Source organism: Mastigoproctus giganteus, chromosome 13, assembly GCF_048544385.1.
Source record: "Mastigoproctus giganteus isolate SK-2022 chromosome 13, ASM4854438v1, whole genome shotgun sequence".
In the NCBI taxonomy this organism is placed as follows: Eukaryota; Metazoa; Arthropoda; class Arachnida; order Uropygi; family Thelyphonidae; genus Mastigoproctus; species Mastigoproctus giganteus.
The window spans coordinates 145,462,591-145,483,949 of NC_143587.1; the positions used below are offsets into that span (position 1 = coordinate 145,462,591).

At 34.7% G+C, this 21,359-nt stretch overlaps 1 pseudogene; it reads left to right on the top strand.

The window, feature by feature from the left end:
• The first annotated feature begins 399 nt into the window (after positions 1-399).
• Positions 400-2,207, top strand: LOC150076503 (dual specificity tyrosine-phosphorylation-regulated kinase 2 pseudogene; annotated as a pseudogene).
• Positions 2,208-21,359: the final 19,152 nt, after the last annotated feature.

A 21,359-nucleotide genomic window follows, 5' to 3' on the forward strand; every position in this document is an offset into this window, starting at 1 on the left:
ATATTTGCTGTTTTTGTTTCCTAGGGAGAGGAAGTAAATTATTGCATTTGGGAATAAATATTATTCGGCATTATCTTCGTAGTTTTATGTCAATGAGAAATCTTTAATTTTGACAATAGCCATGTAAACAGCTGATTGTCAAATTCCTTAAGTCTTGTGTTTATGTTGATTGGATGGCAGCCAAACGTCACAATGTGACGTCCTTCCGTAATGCTTTCAGGTTAGCAACAGTCAGACTGTGGCATTGCATTAGTAAATGGCTGTTGTTGTATGTGTTACCTTTACTTTTGAGTACGGATCGGTTTCGTTTATTTCGGTTCGATGAAATATTTAAAGTTTCATTTTTACTTATTGAGGTGTGATATCAATAAAAAGGCATCAATGAGTTCAACGGTAAGAAGAGAGACTTTGCATAGCCGTAGTTTCCTGTTAGGCCTACACAAGGCCTTCTTTGTTAGGCTTAGACAATGTCTACACGTATAAAACAGTCTAGCATGCCTCTTTCTCGGACGAGGTCATTAGTTTCAAGTATAAATGGCACTACTAGTACTACCCCAAAAGAATCCTTTCTGCCTCAGATTAGCGATAAATCGAATAAAGTTAATCAGCTGCCTCCAATCAAAAGTCAGACGATCGGAGGACTCAGGGCTGGATGTCAACAAGGTGCTCAAGTTCAGCATATACTTGATTTAAACGATCATGTGGGGCACGAAAACAGGATTTCAGTTCCTCATCTTCCCGAAGTCCGTCCGGCAACTAGTGCAGATAACCTTGTAAGTAATAGAAATTCAAATTCCTCAGCAAAACCAAAGACTTCTATTGCGACTCCAGAGCAAGTCATGAAGCTCTATATGCATAAATTAACTCCTTATGAACATCACGAAATATATTCCTATCCGCAAGTTTATTTTCTCGGTGCTAATGCTAAAAAAAGACAGGGAGTAATTGGTGCACCAAATAATTGTGGTTATGACGACGATCAAGGCTCTTATTTGCATGTACCACATGACCACATATCATATAGATACGAAATGTTAAAAATAATAGGAAAAGGTAGTTTTGGACAAGTGATTAAAGCCTATGATCACAAGAATCACCAGTATGTTGCGCTTAAAATGGTTAGGAATGAAAAACGTTTCCATCGACAAGCACAGGAGGAAATAAGAATACTTGATCACTTAAGAAAACAAGATAAGGATAACACCATGAATATAATACATATGTTTGAGCATTTTACATTCCGAAACCACACGTGCATCACATTTGAGTTACTGAATATTAATTTATACGAATTAATAAAAAAGAACAAGTTTCAAGGCTTCAGTTTACAGCTAGTACGCAAATTTGCACATTCTCTTTTACAGTGTTTAGATGTGTTATATAGGAACAAAATTATTCACTGTGATTTAAAGCCAGAAAATGTTCTCCTTAAACAGCAAGGCCGCAGTGGTATCAAAGTAATTGATTTTGGATCTAGTTGTTTTGAACATCAACGAGTTTACACATATATCCAGTCCCGTTTTTATCGTGCACCAGAGGTTATATTAGGAGCAAAATATGGCATGCCAATTGACATGTGGAGCTTAGGATGCATTCTGGCAGAGCTGCTTACAGGTTATCCATTGTTGCCTGGAGAGGATGAAAGCGATCAGCTTGCGTGTATGATGGAGCTACTTGGTATGCCATCTCAAAAGCTCCTTGACCAATCAAAGCGAGCCAAGAATTTCATAAATTCTAAAGGATATCCTCGCTACTGCACATCAACAACCCATCCAGATGGTACTGTAGTATTAAATGGTGGACGCTCTCGACGTGGTAAAGTACGTGGGCCACCAGCCAGTAAAGACTGGGAACGGGTCTTAAAAGGATGTGATGATCTGCTCTTTATTGATTTCCTGAAAAGATGTTTAGAATGGGATCCTAGCGCTCGATTGACACCCCCTGCAGCACTGAGACATGGCTGGCTGCGACGCAGACTTCCCCGCCCCCCTCAAAGTACAAGTAACACTGCTGGCAGTGACTCGGTAAATCGAACAATTGTTTTGCACGGTACTAGCAGCACTGGGAGTGTTGGTTCAGGTACGCGTCTTAACCTGATAGGTAAATTAGCAGTTAGTACACCAAAGGCCAGAACTGTAGCAAGCAGTGCAGGTGAGGATACTACTGCCATAGACTCTAAGCTGCCACACATAAGTAACATCCCTTGATTAATGTGATATTTTAAATACGTTTAGATTTTGTTTGTAAATGGTTGTGGGGTTTACAAGTTACAGGCTTGTATTATTCTTTGGTTGATCCAAGCTGCATAGTGTATTTATAAAACGTTTTAAATAATTTATGCTCACCTTAAGTTTTGCTTTTACATTTTGAAAGCAAAAGCTTGATATTGACTTCTTAAGCTCAATACTAAATACTTAATTTAATATTGCCATTTTTTGATGAACTGACATTCGTACTACTTGTCATTTATTAGACAAGTTCTTTAATAATGCTGGTAAAAGCAAGCTCCGTGTTTGCAACATGCATTAATGTTTTTAAGCGAATTTGGTATGTATGTAAGGTATCTGAGATGAGTAGGGATATAAATTTTTTAAAATGTGTTAAGGCATTTTTTTCAATCTTTGATTATATTTTAGTTGCTAGTTGAATCATATGGTAGCATCCCAAATATAACAAATTTCTAAAACTTCTGTTTGATATTAAAGAAAAAAAAATGATGGTATATAATTTGGTGTTTTAGCCCATTGACATGTGCTTGTGAGTTTATTTTGATTCCAATTATTTTCCAGTTATTTGCACTCTAAAATCATTCTTTCCACGCTGCAGTAATTTTCACGATGAATTTCTCTACAGTTTGTGTTAATAATTTAGAAATCTCAATTAAATGGGATCAAAATGACTCATTATGCATGTATGTACTGCCAGTGGGTTAAACCATTAGTCCATTAATACCAGAGGAGCGATATTTTTTGCAAGCAGAATGCTTAAACATTGCCAAATGATTAAGAGAGTAATTGTGTACAAAAATGAGAAGTAAATTTATAAGTGTTGTTTCCTTCTTGTGCCTTCAGAACAATTTAAGATACTTCAAGAAATATGTCAACCTTTCTTTTTTCTTTATATAATAATGCAACTGAACCAAAACCAAAGCTTTTTTTCACCGTAATTTTAGCTGTTTTTATTTGTGGAAATAAAATCACGGCATCAAAACTTTCTTATAATCTAGCTTATATCAGAATTTTCATTAAAAAATAAAATTATAAAAAATAAAACTAGGTCAAATAAAGACAGACAGTTTGTAAAAGGATTATCTTTATAGGCTAAAGATGTAGTTTTCTTAAAGTAATCATGCTTGAATTTAGTTTCCTAAAATTTTGAGAGTTAAATGAAGAATAAAACAGTAATTAACTGTCTTCCTGATTGAATATGCTGCAATTGTCTATTATCCTCCCAGCAGTGTAAATTAAGTAAGTTTAATCTAACACAACTAATGTATATTTATTTATGCATAAATATACATAAATTAGTTTAGACTTGTAACTTATAATGGTGGCAGGATAAAAGAATACTGAATATGCTTTCATATTAACTCTTGAGAGGCATTAATAACTTGTGAAACTTAAAAAAAAAAAAAAATAAATCATAATAAAATAAAATAAATCCTTTCATTTTTGGTGATGGGAACACAGAGGAAAGGCAGAGTAATTTAGTTTAAGCTAAAGACCAATATTCTCTCTCTCTCTCTCTTTGACAAACACACAAAATAATAATTGTATTTCAAATATAGTTTTCAAATCTTGTAATGTAGTGTTTTGAAAGTTAACCTGCCAGACTGGTAGACTGTGACCCATGACTCCAAAGCACAGCTTTCCATTGGGCTATGGCCCAAGAACGGTGGGCCTTATGCCAAACTAGATAGTGTCTGGTATTACTCAGGATGATTAGTGGCTTGTGGACAACTGCACAACATGGTAACCCATGTCACGTAGCATCCTGTGCATTGTACTGGTGCTGAAATGTATCCAACTGTCCCACTGAAGGGCTGTGTATGTTGTGATGTTGACCTACGTTCCAAGAGGACATTTCTTTGCAGGTTTCTCATGTTCTGTCAGCTTTGGAGGCTTCCATGTTGTTTTGCAATGGTTTCAGCACCAGTCAACTTCCCTTTGTAGATCACATCACTAATTGTCGATCGAGAGATTTTCGGTGCCATTGATATGTCACATACAGACCAGTTGCTTATGTGGCACCCTATTACCATTCCATGCTGAAAGTTTGTGTCAGTCATGCCAGCTTGCATTCCCAATTTTGCTGCTGTCTCCATGAAGGCCTATCAGCATATTTGTAGTTGTGTGTGACATGTAAGTGCTCGGGTAGGACATGACAACTGTCAACAGAGGAGTATCAAAATAGTAATGGGAGGACAGAGTATCAGCTGTCTTTAGTTGTTAAAAAAAAAAAAAAAGAGGTAAACTGCAGCCATTATCAATCCACTGTAGTATGGAAGCCTCCTCAACAATTCATGTTGGGAGAAATGGACCATAATCTGCAATGCCACTGGGCCAGTGCAGTTGACAGATCGATCATATTTAGCAGTCAGGGGCTTGAACCCCGGTCTACTTGAAGAGTGTGTGTAAGCTATAAGTTGTTATAATGAAGTTGTAAATTATTCTGGCTAAGGATGGATATACACAGTACAAAAATAAATGTATTACTTTTTTTTTTTTTTTAATATTTATTGAAGAAGTGTTGCCGTTTCTAGTGAAACACCAAGTGATTATTTCCATGCCAGAAAACAGACTTTAAATTTGAGATATGAACTACCACTATAATTCTGCAAAAGAAAATTACTTTGTCAAAATTGATTGAAGTTTTGATTTTCTTGACACCATAATTTAACAATAACTGCCATGAGGTCTGAAAATCCAGTCTTACCCTGTGCAGTTTGACATACTTGAGACCTGCCTGCCTGTTCACACACTGTTTATTTGCTCAAGATGGCAGATACTTCCCGTTGTTTGTTATGTCGTGGACATTTCAAGTAAGTGGGCTGGGGAACCTGAATATGATTTCATCCTGCAGTTAGGTGAAACTACATATAGATAATCAGGCAATTCTGTTGAACACTTTTTATGTTTCCTTCATTATAATTATAAAGTGTTATCTGTCATTCATGCAAATATAATGAAGCATATCATTTTTGGATTGCTAAGAAAAAGGTAATAAAGAGAAAATAAAAAAAAAGTAATAAATAGTAAACTCCCATTATAAAACTCCTGCTTATAGTATTCTTCTTCTGGTTCTTTTATTCATCCTATGAAGTTTGGGGGCAGGGCTTTATAATGCTTTCTTACTTTTAGTGTACTCTTTGGGGCTGGTCCCTTGAAAGCACCACAACAGGATCCTATTGTATATCATTTTCCTACATGATTCATTTAAACATTCATTCATGAATAAATACAGGGCGTCCAAAAAAAAAAAAAAAAACCCTTTATTATTAGAAATGTCTATAACTTTTGAACAGATGCATATTTATATTTACATAACTGTTTTAGCAGTTACAAATACTAGCTCAAAGTTTTTATGCATATCACTGAAATCCGTGAACTTGAATGTGTTTCTCTCTTGAGGATGTCAAGTGCTGAGCATTTCAAGTGAACCTGAAACTTACAAAAGAAAATTTTTGTAAGAAAAGAAAATTTTTTTTAATGTTGGAAAATCAGGAACTGTTATTGTGAATACCTTATCCTTAACATCATCCCAACAGGAAAAAATTGAGTGGGCTCAAGTGGAGTTATGCCAGTTAACTGAGGTGGTCATTCAGTTAATCCACCATGAACAATCCATCAGTTTGAGGAAAGTTACAGCAGAATACCAATGAGGCAAGCCCCATCCTGATGGGAAAAAAGCATTTGGCTGATATGGAAAAATAGATTTTTATGATAGATTGTTCTATTAATTGACTTTTCAGAAAAAAATGAAATGGACCAATAATGTGATCATGATGAAGCCCACACCACACACTGACCTTCGGAATATCATGCATTTCTTTGTGCACTGCATGTAAGTTTCAAATCCCCACATGAAAACTTTGTGCTAATTTTATATGTCCTGAAACACGAAAAATTGTTTCATCAAAAAAAGCTTACTTTTTTGTAGAAAAATTATTTTCTTCAATTAACTGCAGGTATAGTAGGAAACAATTTGTGTGCGGGCTACTCCGTTGGTAGTAACTGGTGCACCATTTTAACTCCATAAGCAAATGATAAATGACATTGTGTACTGTTGATTCCAGAATTTCAAATTTACTTTTTTCAGCTTCAGTAGAATGCATTACAAAGGTTCTGAACTTTGACAAACATTTGGAGGTGTCTGTTACCTTTATTATGCAGTAAACGTCCATTTTTCTATACTTCTGCATCCATACATAAGATTGGAACATTTGCTGGATCCATTTCAAACATCCAGAGATAATTACATTGAACCTGAACCAGTAAGTTTTAGTAACAAGCTACAAAACACATTACTCTTTTTCTTGAATAGTAGCCATATTGCTTTATGGGTAGGCCATAAGGCCTGCTGTGGCTCCCCTTCAAACCAGTGATTCTTGAATTATGTGGAAAACAAACTGTGTGAATTATTTTTTGTAATAGTGAAAACTACATCTATTTCATATAAGATAGATTTTTATCAGATAAAAAGTAAATGACTTTCTAATAATAAAGGGCTGTTGTACACCTACACACTTATTATGAAAGAGAAAATAAGATTATTACTGGAATGTTGGATACATAGGTGTAGCTGATTTAGTCATAATCTTTGGATTGCTGTCTAACTTACCCTTTCTCATAAGAACTCAGAAATAAATATTTATTTTTATTGAAAAAATCATACACAACAGGAAACCCATTTAAAGTGCATATACAATAAACCATAAAAGAGTAACAGATAATAACAGTAAACATGTTAGCATGATAAACTGTAGAGTACTTAATGGGGAGAAAAACAACACAACACAAAAGTCTGTCAGCTTTACTGGCAACAACAAGTGATAACATTTTTGTCAGTATTGTCAAAACTCAGTTATTTGTTTTTTTTTTTTTTTTTGCTTTTTTTTTAGGAGCATTAGCAACTAAGGCCATATTGCTCCGGGGATATGCGGTGGTCCTTCCCTGACCTTTCCGCATCCTCCGTATTTGGTGGTGACGGGCTCGAACCCCGGTCTAATCAAGAAGCGTGTGCTACGCACTGCTACTCCTGCCCACCTGGCTACGGAGGCACCTCAAAACTCAGTAGGGATATCAAAATAATTAATGCAGTAGTGGTGATGCTATTTGGTGGACAGTATTTTCCAATGTCCATATGCTGGATGTGAAACAGACATTCCTTGGGGGTACATGAATATGGATGCAAATATTTCTCGTGTTTCATAGCCTCCCTTTTGCCTGAGAGTATTTTTGCCAGATATTTAGCCTTCTGTATGATCTCTCTGTCACTAAATTTGTAAATGAAATCAAATCCTCCTGTTTACTTTTGTCCACCAATATTCTCTAACTGGTTATACAGTATTTTCTGTTTTCATTTTGATATACTAGGAAATACAGACATTCACATTGCATCTACCAGATACCATGTGGTCATCTGAGTTTCAATTCAGGATTGGTGGCTTAGAAAATTTTTAAAAATTTGATAAAACTTATTATTATTGGTTTTTCTCGTTTATTTTTGTTCAATATTTTTAATTGCGTTTAGAAAATCATAATTAATAAGATCATAAGAGTAGACAAGAAACTTTGTTTTGATAGCTTAAACATTGATTGGAATAGTGTTCCAGATGGAATAAGATGTTGTCTTGAGACTTGATTAATGGCTGTGAGTATATTTTGAATACTCTAAGGGGGTACACCATCATTCATTGAGGAGTGTTTTGCAGAAGAAATGATATTATCTAAGAGACTTAAATTAAGAAGCCACTTGAGCTTAGGATAGACAGACTACAGTGTTGTTGATGATCTTTGGTAGTTCTGTATAATCCTCTTCCTGAAATTTTTACTTCACAAGACAAGTATAAATATGAAATCAAACATATTACTTACAATGAAATTAACTTCTAATCACCATATTTTCACTTTCCGAGAGCACCTAAACATGCATCTTCATCACAACTCATGCATACAGTTTTCTTCCATATTGTTTAATTGAAAAGCAATTGACCAATTAAAAAAAAATAACTTGCAAAATAAAATTAATATATACGAATACTGTACAAAAGTATATAAATATCATTATCTTTAGTCATACAGTTAATCTTAAACTCTACAGAGAAGTACATGGTTAATATTTTATGCTGGGCTGATTCAGTCATGTGCTGAAGCTGCATATACAGCTGCCACAAGCACAGTGTTGCCTAAGAATATCATTCTGATGTTTAATATTTTTAATACTTGTTAGGATATCACACTTCCATATTGTACACACCAAAATGAAACATCAAGACAGCTCCGATTTTATATAGCTAATAATATTTTAAGTTTTAGATTTGTCTAATAAAACGTAATATTATTGTTACAAGTCATATTCACAAATTACTAATATTTTTAGTCATGACTATAGTAATTTTAGATAAAAATATGCCACCTCCTTTCTGATAAGTATTTTAAACTTAACTTGAAAATGGATCCTGGTGGTTGAATGTGAATAATATTTGTGTGGTTAATCTCAGTTATTATATATATATGAAAGTATTTTTACAGTTTCTGTGATCAGTATTGACGTTCGAAATATGGATAGGATCTAGCACTTTTAGCAGAGCAACAGAAGGATAGCTCTAGAACAGAGATCAGTCATTGACATTTAAAAGTTAAGCTCGCAAAGCATATGCCATATTTTCCAGACCATAAGCCAATTTTTTCCTAAAATTCCTTTTATCTTTGGAGTAATCCAAATGCACACTAGGTACATGCAACTGGAATTTTTTGAGATCAGACTGTACATTGTTGTTGCTTAACACACGCAAGTGAGGATTTATCATGTCTCGCAAGAACTCATCCTTTATTTCCAAAAAAAAAAACAGTAAAATCCTGTTACCTTATAAAATCCCAAAGTCTTTTAAGTAATATAGATTCTGCCCTTGATAGTATATATGATTAGGCACTGTTTGAACAAAGTAAAAGTTCAGATCATAGTATCGTTAATGAAGTGCAAAGTAATGAATTTTTGGGTTTATAAAATTTGCATATGCTCAGAAAATTCATTAATTTGTTTAGTGAGCATATGTGAATTTTGTTTTTCTTGATATAAGCAAAAAATTGTTTTTTTACCAAAATTCACCTTTTAAATCTGGGTGCATCTTATAGTCTGGAAATTATGATAATTAAAAGAATATCTTATTGAAAGATTATATAGACATAATTTAGTAACAGGTACCCTTCATTCATGTATTGTTTGTAATTTCAGGTTTACTGACTGATTTAAAATTATCCATTTACTGATCTTTGTAGTGAACATACAAGTAACCTGAATTTCATACAAGTACATTAACATGACTGTGTTATCAAACATTAGCAGGAATTTCATATATCTTCGGTAGGCATTATTTATTGAACTAAGCAGTGCTGATCAAACTATAAAGTGATTTTAGTTCAAGTCAATTAACCTTATAAAAATGCTTTTGTGTTCCTAGTTCGATTTCATATATATTTGAAATCGGTTTTTAATTTGTATCCTAAATTTATATGGAGTAATATAGGAGGGGTTAACAGTTTTAAGGGGGATACGCTGGGTTTTCTCTGATGCAGGGGTTTACATGGTAGTTGGATTTTGCGAAATGCATTTAGGAAGCTTCACTCTGAAATAAAATTACAGTGGGAACCGGCTTGTCTCTGTCTTAATGGCAACACTCGCAACAGTGCCTTGTGATGATTAAATTGAAATATTCTTGTGGACACCTATGTGGGATTCTCCTCGGTGCTACCAGAGCTGTAGGCTGTCAACCCTGTAATAAGTTTGGTTCTGAGAGCATCATTTTTTTCTCTTAACAAACAATTGTAATTTGAGAATATCCACCATAACATTCAGAAAAGATAAATCTAGTTGCAATTTAGAACATAACAAATGTTATAAACAAGAAAATAAAACCACTTTAGAAAGCCTTTTCGGTACCTTTATTATTAGAGTACATAATTATACTTGCATTTTATTTTTGATATAAAATACAAGTGTAGAAGATTGAATGGCACTTTTTAAATGGAATAATATGCTGTCAATAAATGTAGAACCTTCTAGAAAAGTATCGTGTGCCCTTTTGCCATTTTTTATCTTTGTTTGTTATTTGCAAAGATTAAAAAAATGTGTTAGCACTTCACTTGATGTACAGTTTGATATTATACACTAACATCATACTTCTCTATCCATTGGTGTACTTCTCTATCTCACTTGAGCCAGTAAAATTTAATCTCTGAAACCAAGGGATAAAAGTTGTGTATGTCTGTAAAATCTAGGAAAATTTTGTGTGGTTTAAAAAAATAATAATAAATAAACAAATGCTCCAATTAAAATTAATGTAATTTGCTTTGCCCTTTCTGAACCTACAACAAAAGTAACAACCTTCAAGACTAGCTCAAAGCATGTGCTCATGGTGCAGCAATTATTAATACTTTGTAGGACTACCAGAGCGCCGTTTTTTATTATTATTGCTATTAACCATATGGCACAAGGAAACCTGAGGCTTATGCTGCACCAGCCAAAAAAAAAATCCCGAGTTACCTCCTGTGAGAGAGAGGAATCACCAAGAAAGAGAAGAATGATGATATCCAGCTCAGGACCCTGGGTTTGCCAAGCCCATACTCACCAGATGTGACCTCCAGGGGTTATAATCACAATGAAGCCTCAAACCACTACTTGGCTATAAATTGCAACCCCATATAACCAGTAGCAACTTGTTTTTTTTTTTTTTTTTTTTTGGTAGTTGTTGGCGCATAGGCTTCTGTGGCCATAATGCACCTCCCAAGGTTTTTGCAGTACTTTGATCCAAGCCCGAGGCAGGAATCGAACGTAGTAACTTGTGACTGACCAGTGTTAAAAATACTTTAGAATATATACTATACTAAGAATAATGAACTAATTTGACTCTTGTCTCAAAACAATTAAAATGATATATATATATATATATGTGTGTGTGTGTGTGTATTCTTCTTGTGTACTTACTATACTGGGGAAAAAACCCCATTAAAACCACTATTGCACCAAATGTCAATTGCATTTCCCAGTAACTTCACTAAATATTTATTAAACCAAAAGAACTTAATGTACTAAAGGGTAAGTAGTTATCCATGTGGCATATTAATTCAAAATATTATTTTTAGGCATTTTTGTGACTCTCAAAAATAGCACAATGTTTATGATTTTTGTCCTCACACACACATTGTGTGGAAACAAGTTGGATTCATATCTTCCCGTGCCAAGACAGGAAGGATTTTTATGGGCATTTTTACACAGAACATGTAAGCAGAATAACTGTATAATGAATCTGAACCTCCTAGCCCGAAGCTTAGTTGCACCAAAGCAACTAAAGCTGTGTGGCCTTAGTTGCTTTGGTGCAAAAAAAAAAAAAAAAAAAAAAAAAAACAGAACAAACATGCATTTTCAGTCTGGAGAATCAGCTTTAAAATTAACGTTGTCTTAAATGATAGTTTACAGATTTCATGCTTCCTCTACACATTCATCATGAGTACAGACAGGGTATAGGCAGCAGCTTTTTTCAAGTTATTCTTGAATACTAGTTTCATGACATACATTGCGAGACTGGTGTTCAAGAATAATCTTGACCATGGAAAAGCTCATATGATATTACAAAATTACTAAATTGATGATGTTACTAATTTTTACTTTAAAGGGTATGTAGTTATCCATGTGGGAATGATATAAAGCAAAAACAAAATTTTCAATTTTCACTTTTGTCTTAGTCATGAAATACAAGTTTATGCTGTGAAAATGCTGTTAATCATTCAAACAAGTTGACTCCATGGCAGTTGAGGCAGACAGTTTGGGGACATTCAGTTGCTTGCTGTATCATTATGGCAGCGGTTGGCAAACTTTTTTAAGTAAAGAGCCATTTTTGATCTAATTTAAAAAAAAACAAATTGAAGCGCTGCACCTCAGCTCAAGCTGGGATGAGGGGGGGGGAGGAGTTTTTTAAGAAATGGAATAGAGCAGGAAGGTGTTTTATTAAAAAGATATTTTTTGAAATATTATTTAGATAATACTGAAAAAGCGAAACATCCAATTAGGTACGAATTAACGTGACTTTTGCTGCTGAACTCCTTGAGCAAGTCTCTCGAAATCGGTTGAGTATGCCATAATTTTCATCTTTAAACGTGCTGAGAAACTCTCATTCTTCAGATGGTTCCTTGATTTATTTTTAATATATTATTATTAGCCATATATAGTGCAAAGAAGCCTGAGGCTTATGCTGCACCAGCCAAAAAAAAAAAAAAAATTCTGAATTACCCCAAGAGAGAAAATAAGAGTAAGAAGTAGAAAAGAATCATCAAGAAAGAGAAGAATGATGATATCGAGCTCAGGACCCTGGGTGTGCCAAGTCCATACTCACCAGATGTGAGCCCCTGGGGTTAATATATGAACTATATATATATAGTTCATGTTCGAAAATATCTGCTCGAAGAAATACATCACTTGTCATATATGTGGGCTAAAAATTAAAGAGTCGCATGTGGCTCGCGAACTGCAGGTTGGCGGCCCCTGACCTATGGGAATAGACATTTTTATTTATATATATATATTTTTTTGCTGGTGCTGTATGGCCACTACTAATTATTCACATCTTCCAATTTTCTAGAAGAAAGTAGCATCCACCTGTTTTCTGCCATTCTTTACAGCTGTTTTTGTTCACCTTTTGAAAAAGTGTTCAGCTCATTCTGTGCATTTATGATTTTGAATAATTTAATAAAACAAAACAGTATTAAAATTTTTGTGTATTAAGTCATTGAATATGCAAAATAAGCACTCAGAGAACAAAAGATTGAACTTTGATTTATTTTTATGATGTAATGAATATTAACACTCTCTCCTGTTTGCTCCCTCCTATATGTGTGCATGTATGCAGGTCTGATAGTGGACTGAACAGTGCCCTGATAGGTAGATATTGTCACTAGGGAATTGTCCAGTCTGTCTGTCTGCCACTAATGCTGGCTCCTTCCTATACTTATATGGGCATGCCCACACACACACGGCACCCTACTTAAATTGCCACCATACAAAAAAGTGACTAAGAGAATTTTGTGCTGTTCATAATAATCTTTCACTTTTGTCTTGATGCATTTTTGAGGCATTCATTGATCAGCAGATCTATATGTTAACTAGTTGCCAGCACAGGGCAGATATTAAAGTGAAAGTAGTAGTCATATACTCAGTATATAATGTTTTAAAATTTACAATTTACTTAAATTTCTATCAAAATTTAGGAAAGGGCAGTTGCATATAACATATCTGTAAAAATTATATTTAATTTTAAAATGTTATGGTCCAGTTAAAATTCAAATTGTTCTTATGTAGAAAAGGTTTGATTTAAGATAAATTTAGAAAAGTAAAATTTTGTACTGGGTTATTTTTATATTGCTATATTTATATAGTAATGTATAGCATTGCTTTTATTATAGGTTATTTGTATAGGTAGATATATATCATCACTATAAACACAAATCATTCAGATAAAAATATCTATATCATGTACTTTGTGTTTATAACACTTATTTTTGCTCTTTCTCTTAGAAAAATAAAAGAAATAAAATAAAAATGCCCAGCAGAATTTGTTTTGTTATATTATGTTTGCTGTTAAAGCTTGCATTTTACCTTTGTACAGTCAAAAAAAAAAAAAATATATATATATATATATACACACACACATACATATGTATGTATGTGTATGATGTATTTCATTGTCTGTTGTGTTATTTTGTGTAGATTTGATAAAATAACTTTTGTACTTGTTAAAAAAAAAAAAAGCTTTGGTTTTGTGTGATATATTGAGATACCTTTTGTTCAGATAAATAATTTGATTTTCCACTTAAAATGAAAGATATTTTGACAGTGTCACACGAACCAAGTTCCCATGACATAATGTGTATGTTTTAATACACAAAATTAAATTTACACTATTCCATCTCCGTCTGTATAAGTTTTTAGAAAGGGATGAAAAATGGTTATATTTTATTTTAGATGCTTCTTTTTCAACAAATTTTAAAACATTTTGGATTCAAAGTTTTACCAACAGTTCATTTAGCTTGTGTGTGTGTGTGTGGTGTTTGTAGCATGTTTAATTTTAAATATGATTCAGGGCTGTATAGCTTACATCACATATATGTCTTATCAGGCCTATAAGTTGGAGAGGTCTTTTATTTAAAATTTAATTTCTAATAAAGGGGAAGGGAGTGGGGAAACACCATAAAACTACATGCATTTTAAGTGATGAAATCATTATCTCACAATATCTGATTCTTGCAACCAAAGCCTAGGTTCTGCCAGGTGGCAGTCAGGAATTTCTAATACCATTCATTGGTTACATGGTTTCACTGCTGCCTCGTTTGCTTATATCAAAGTTCTTGAGTAAATTTAATCACTCACCTCCACCAAGATGAACATAACTCCTTGTGTTGCTAAAGGTAAGTAATTGAATTCCTCTTAAAAAAAAAAAAAAAGCAAGCTTCAGCATATCAGCAATACAGGCATGGTGAGATCAAGTAACTTAAAAGTGATATCTCCCATCTGTGATTGGGACTATTCCAGAAACATTTTTGTTGGTTCTTTCCCCAAAGAACTCAAAAATATTCATAATCATTGAGACTGTTGAAGTGGATAACCTTATCACAAAAGTTTCTAACAGTTCTTTAACCCACTGCACTCCTACTTAAGATTAAAATTCCACTTAAATGTGGTTTTGAAAAAAAAAATGATTTTCATTTATAACAATACATTCATAGTATTCTCAAAATATTGATATATCAAAATCATAAATAGTATTTTATATGTTATTGCAGATCTAATATGGCATGGACAGATAGTTTTAAATTTATGCAGCAAGAAAATTATCTGTGATTGTGGCCTCCATACAGGAATGAAGTTGGGCAGCCCCTGTTGTAATTTATTTTATCCTGTATGACCATTTAATTACTTATATTGTTCATTAGTTTCGGTTGATTTTTTTTTTTTAATCAGCTGTGTATCTGTATATACTTTAGCCCAACTTTAAATCTCAGACAGAATTGTTTTTAATTCATGAATTCAGTTTCATAAGTCCATAATTTTCTCTCATTCAGATGTATATATATTTGAGTATAAGTCAAACTGGAATAATAATTGAACAGCACATTAAAATTATTGTATTTTGTATTCCAACAAAACTAAAATAACAATAACCTATAAAATATGAATCTTTTCTTAGACAATGGTCTACTTGATTTGATGTTTAATTTATGCATAAAAAGTGTTTTAGATACGGGTGACATTTTATATCTCAGAAGTCAAGCTTATTATCAGTTTGATATTTATCACAGTTTGGTTAGTCCGACATTTTCTTTTAACATTTTTATGTGTTTAGTATATGTTGAAATATATATATATATGTATGTATGCTGTGCTACATGAACATTTATCACAAACCAAATTTTCAGCAAGTTGGCATAATCATTATTTTTTTGAAATGGATATTTAAACTACATGTGATTTTAGAGAATTGTTCAAAGTGGAATCATATGCTAGGCAGTGGTGTTAACAAGTATAAATACGCATTATCAACAGATGTAGTGCATCATGTAATGTACTGCTTACTGTGAAATTTTCAGTAGGGGAAAGTATGAAATTTAAATGCACATTATATTGTGTGACATGCTGAATAAGACTAATGTGAATGTGTGCTTAATGCAAATTGAAATGCCTAGCCCAAAATATAGTATATAGTCTGTCCAACAATGTTATACAACTGATTATCTGTCGAAATTTTGACAGTGTGGTTATGTGCAGTGAGTTGTCATAGTTGCTATGTAAGACACAATCATATATTTATTAAAAATCTTTCTTTAAAGTGTCTCATTCATTTCCATGTAATACTCATCTGATAAGACCAAAGTGAAACTGCAAAGCAATTCCCTTTCCCTCAAACCCCATCAAAAGAAAATTTTTAATTTTAATGAAATGAGAGTGTTTTACAGGAAATACTTAGTGCTAATGAGGTCAAAGCAAATTTAAATTCAAATTAGCAAAAGCCACACACACAGTACTTTAACTAGAGGGGAGAGAGAATAAACCAAAAAACCAAACATATGTATATATATACACCTCAAGTATGTATGTATGCATGTATGCATCATGAATATTGCATATAGGTCTGGAAACCTTAAAGGTTCTGGATCTCTTGAAATGGGTGAAGAAGAACAACCAGATTAGGCAAGGACACAAAAGACTTCAATTCTAGAACCTAGGCACCTGTGAAGAGTACTCATTGAAGTGTTCAGGGCTTTAAATGGATTGAGTAAACTAAGTGCTGGTGGCATTCTTACTCTTTCCTGAACAACACACACAAAGGAACAAACTTAATTTGGAAAGGGATGGTTGCAGCATTTGTGTAAAAATTTTCTTTCAGCCACAAAGTAATTCATTGCATTTTTTTTATTTTATTTTTTATATGAAACGCAATAGTTGGAAGGAATGAGTGAGGAAGAACAAAGTTGGTTTTGCAAGTTTGAAGCTGAACAGTAAAAGGATGCTGACTGGTTGCAGCATATATTCAGACTGGTTTGGAAAAGAGAAGGGGAATTACAGAAGCTAATTCAGAAGAACAGTGTCTATGGAAGTATATAGAAAAGGCATGGAACAGACGCAGAATGTCTGTTACACAGAGTGGAGAGACTGTAAGAGATTGGTCATCAATTAACTGGCCTCCTTTGAACGGAGTCTAGAAGCCTGAGAAAGGTTATGGGGACACTGCCCCAGATGAGGGAAGAATATTCCATGGTAGGGTGGATTTGAGATTTGTAGTGAGTTTGTTGTTTGTTGTTGTTTGTTATTTGGTTTTTAGGAGCATTAGCAACTAAGGCCATATTGCTCTGGGGATATGTGGTGGTCATTCCCGCACCTTTCTGCATCCTCCGTGTTTGGTGGCTCAAGGGCTCAAACCCCAGTCTAATCAAGAAGCATGCTCCTGCCCACCTACCTGCGAAGGTGCCTTGTAGTGAGTGAATAACTATTTAGAATAAAAGCAATCAGTGTTTTAGATGCAGAGCAAGCAATATTTGTGAGAGATTAGAAGTCAGAGTAATTCCTAGTACAGATATGTAATCTAGTCTAGAAATCTGAGTGCCATAAGCAGAAGAATTTTTTTTTTTTTTTTTGTGAGATACAAGACAGGACTGAGTTTCAGCAGGATTGAATTAACTAAGTTATATTTGTCCCCACTGGAGAACTGGAGATCAGCAGTTAACGAATTGGCAATGGATATTCAGTAAGTTGGAACTGTTTGTACAGGGCAAGGTTTTTCAAACTAGAAGGCGGAATGCAACGTGCTATCATCAGCAAAACTATGGATAGGATTTTCCGTCAGCCATTACCCACAGTGAGTGAAAATAGAAAAAAACCGGATATCCAATTACAAAAAACAATTGGCAGTCCATAAGATAGAAGCTTATTTAGAAGGCTTTATGCCAAACATGATCAAAAGCCTTTGAAATCTCAAGAGCAACTGCTCGAGTTTCACCAAACTTTGACAAATGGGTAACAAGCAAGTATATTATCAGTGGATTGACACTGGCAGAATCCATATTGCCAGTCATAGATCAGATGGAAGGTTTTTGAGATAGTTTAACAGTTGGCTGTTAATGGATTTCTCCATTACTTTAGTAAGCATAGAAATCAATGCAGTGAACGATAACTTGATAGGAGAGATATGTCACCCTTTTTAGGAACTGGCTAGATATGAGCAAATTTCCAGGCAGAAGGAAGAAAACTAGTGGAATAAGAAAGTGTTAAAAAGTGACACAGATCAGGAGTAATCTTAGGAGCACCACATGTTTTGAGAACAAGTGGAGAAATACCATCAGGACCTGGAGCTTTCTTGGCATCACGATTGTTTAAATTCTTCTGATATCCTTTTGACAGAAAACCACAGGATGCATTAGTAGAGTGTACTAGAATGGTAGGAGGCAGTTTACCAAGATCGTCAATACAAGAGTTAGAATAAAAGTAGGATGCTAGTAGGTCTGCTTTACCTGAGGTGGCAATAGAATAATCAGGTTTTGACATAGGTGGGAGTGGAGATAGACAAAAGTTGCAGCTAGTAGCTCTGATAAGAGACCACAATGCTCAACTATTATTTAGACAATAAACAAGTTTTCTACTGTTAGCCTCTTCAAAATCTAGTTTAGAATGATTAATAACTGCTTTACAATTGTTGCAAGCTTTATATTGAAGGCAGAAAATGAACCTGGTGATTTGAATGCAAGCCAATTGCAACATTCTTACCTTGAACAGCCATAGCACTTTATTGGAAAACCAAAGTTTAGGTAAAGGAGAAGATTTTAAGGTGGAATGTGGTATAAAAGATTTCATACCTACAAGAATAATTTCACTGACACGATCTGAGCAAACGCTGGCATCAGGACATTTGAAACTAATCCGACCAAGGATAAGAAGAAAAGAAATCTCACAGATCATCCCATTTTGCATTCTTGTAATGCCAAACAACAAGAGGTTGAGAATGGCCACAGAAGAAAGGCTCCACTGGAGAAGAGACTATCACCAAGTTGTGATCTGAGGTACCTAGAGGTCCTCTAGGCACCTCAGATCAGACCTCATCTTGACCAAATACAGTCGATTCCAGTTATTTGGGACACATCGGGACTAGTGCATTTTGGCCCGATTACATGGCTGCCCAGTTATTCAAAGTTTCACATAAAAAAAAAAGTTAAAAATACATTGGACCCCTGCTTTACAATTGGTTCACTGTACAATCAAATCACGTTATGATGGAGTCACCATAGTAAAGTACCATTCACTATACGACGTGTAGTAAGCGCCGATCATTGTGATCACGTTTGTGAAATGAATTTTAATTCTATTAAACGATTGTAATTAGCGAAAATAGGAGGAATATTATCCAGGCTATAAAAGTAAAGATATATCATGCACAAATTTACCCTTTATTACCTTACCAATTAAAAAATTAAGTGATATGTGAAAATCGGAATAATTAATATGTACTGTAATATGTACATACTAACTAGTTGACATTTCTGTTCACTGACATTTGTGGGTGGGGGTTAAAACTGAAAACAGTAAAAAGATAAGCAATCAATAACAAAGAACACGGCACACAACTTGCAAGTAACACAATACGGACAAGTGAGAACGGAGTAACAAATTACGAAACTTTAAAAATAGGAATGAAGAGAAGATTCTGAAAATGAATTTTTTTATATGATTGTAGATTCCATGGAAGTGTAAACACATTTCACCACAATAACCCACAGAATTCCAGCTGTCGGTATTATTGCAAAATCAATAAGATCGAGTTTACTATCCGTTTATGATAGATTGCACTAACAGAAAAGCCCAATAAACAGGTGACTGCTAATTTTTTTTATTGTTTTATGTTTGTGACCTCCAGAAATCCGACCGAACCACGTGGTACAGTCGGAGACAATCGTAAGGTAATCTCCAGTGCTGCAGTCTCCTGCCCCAATTAAGCGAAGTAAACCCTGGCTATTTTCTCGAATGGGTTCTGTTTTTTAAGGATTTGTCCCAAATAAACAGCTGCCCCAATTAACCGATGGCCCAAACTACTGGAATCCACTGTATTTGGAAAAGTTGTTTTGGAGAAAATATCAAGTGTTGGCTGTGTGGTTAGGGTGGTTATCTGGTATTCTAGTAGGTAAATGAACAATATGTGTGAGGTAATTGAAAAGGCCACAGCATCTTGGACAGCTGGGTCTGTGGGACTAAAAAACTTAACCCAACTGGGGTTGTGAACATTAAAATCGTCAAGCAAAATTTACCTCATTGTTAGGAAAGTTGGATTAGAGAAAGTGGAGCTTCAAAGAGAAGATGTCAATGTTAATGGCCCACTATACCATTGGAAGTAAAGAGAATAAAAATAAAATAATTGAAGAGGAAGTTGGAATAAACAATCATCTGGTGTTCTGGAGGTGGACAGTTTTGAATAAATTTAAAGGAGAATGAGAAATTATTAGAGGGCAGATGGGTTTTTTTTTTTTTGTGAGTTGTATAAGCTAGTGTCCTTGCATTGTTTGCCACTATTAGTACAGTTTAATTATATTGCCAGTTATTAATATAACACATTCAATGGCATATGAGCAATGTATTCTATTAATGATTAGGAGTATACCGGGTGATTCACTACCAGTGCGACAAACTTGCAGGAGGTGTAGGGGGCACAAAGACGAATCGGAATCACATAGCATTGTAGGGTCCGAAATGCCTTCATCATGCAGTAGAGGACATTGAACGGGAGGTCGCATGAACAGCGATCCCGCTGGAAGTCAGCATTTGCACACCGTTTCTGTTGAAGAAACCAAGTAGCAAAAGTCCTCCGGAGTGGATAATCCGCAGACTCCAATGATTGGACGCGTTGCAGATGGTATGAACTCTTTTGGTTTGTTGACAGTATCCTCCATACAGTGGATTGGGAAATACCCAATCGTTGGCCTATCGCTCGAGTACTCGTACTCGGATTGCCTTCTGCAAGACGTAGGACATTCTCCTCATTGTCTGGCGTCCTCGTCATTTGCTCTCGATTCATGGTACCTCTCGTGAAACAACCAGTCTCACGTAACCTTCTGTGCACACGTGCAAAAATTGTATGATGAGGAGCACGTCTGTGCAGGAAACGTTCCTGGTACAAGCACAGAGCGGCACGCCTGTTACAGTCTGTAGCTCCATATGTGAGGTGCATGTCGGCCAGTTGAACGTTTGAATACTCATCCATCCTACTGCCTCGGGAACCGGTTCGCAAATGCTGACTTCCAGCGGGATCGCTGTTTACGCGACCTCCCGTTCAACGTCCTCGACCACATGATGAAGACATTTCGGACCCTGCAATGCTATGTGATTCCAATTCGTCTTTGTGCCCCGTACACCTCCTGCAAGTTTGTCGCACTGGTAGTGAATCACCCTGTATATTATTTAAATATGAATGTTGATTTTAATTAACTTTGGTTTTTTTTAAGAGAAAATGCACTTCGGATGAAAATATACATATACCTTAACTGCTTAGTTCATAGCTAACAAATGGTTTATTAGTTCTCAAGAAAAAATAGTTGTACATTTATGTTCTA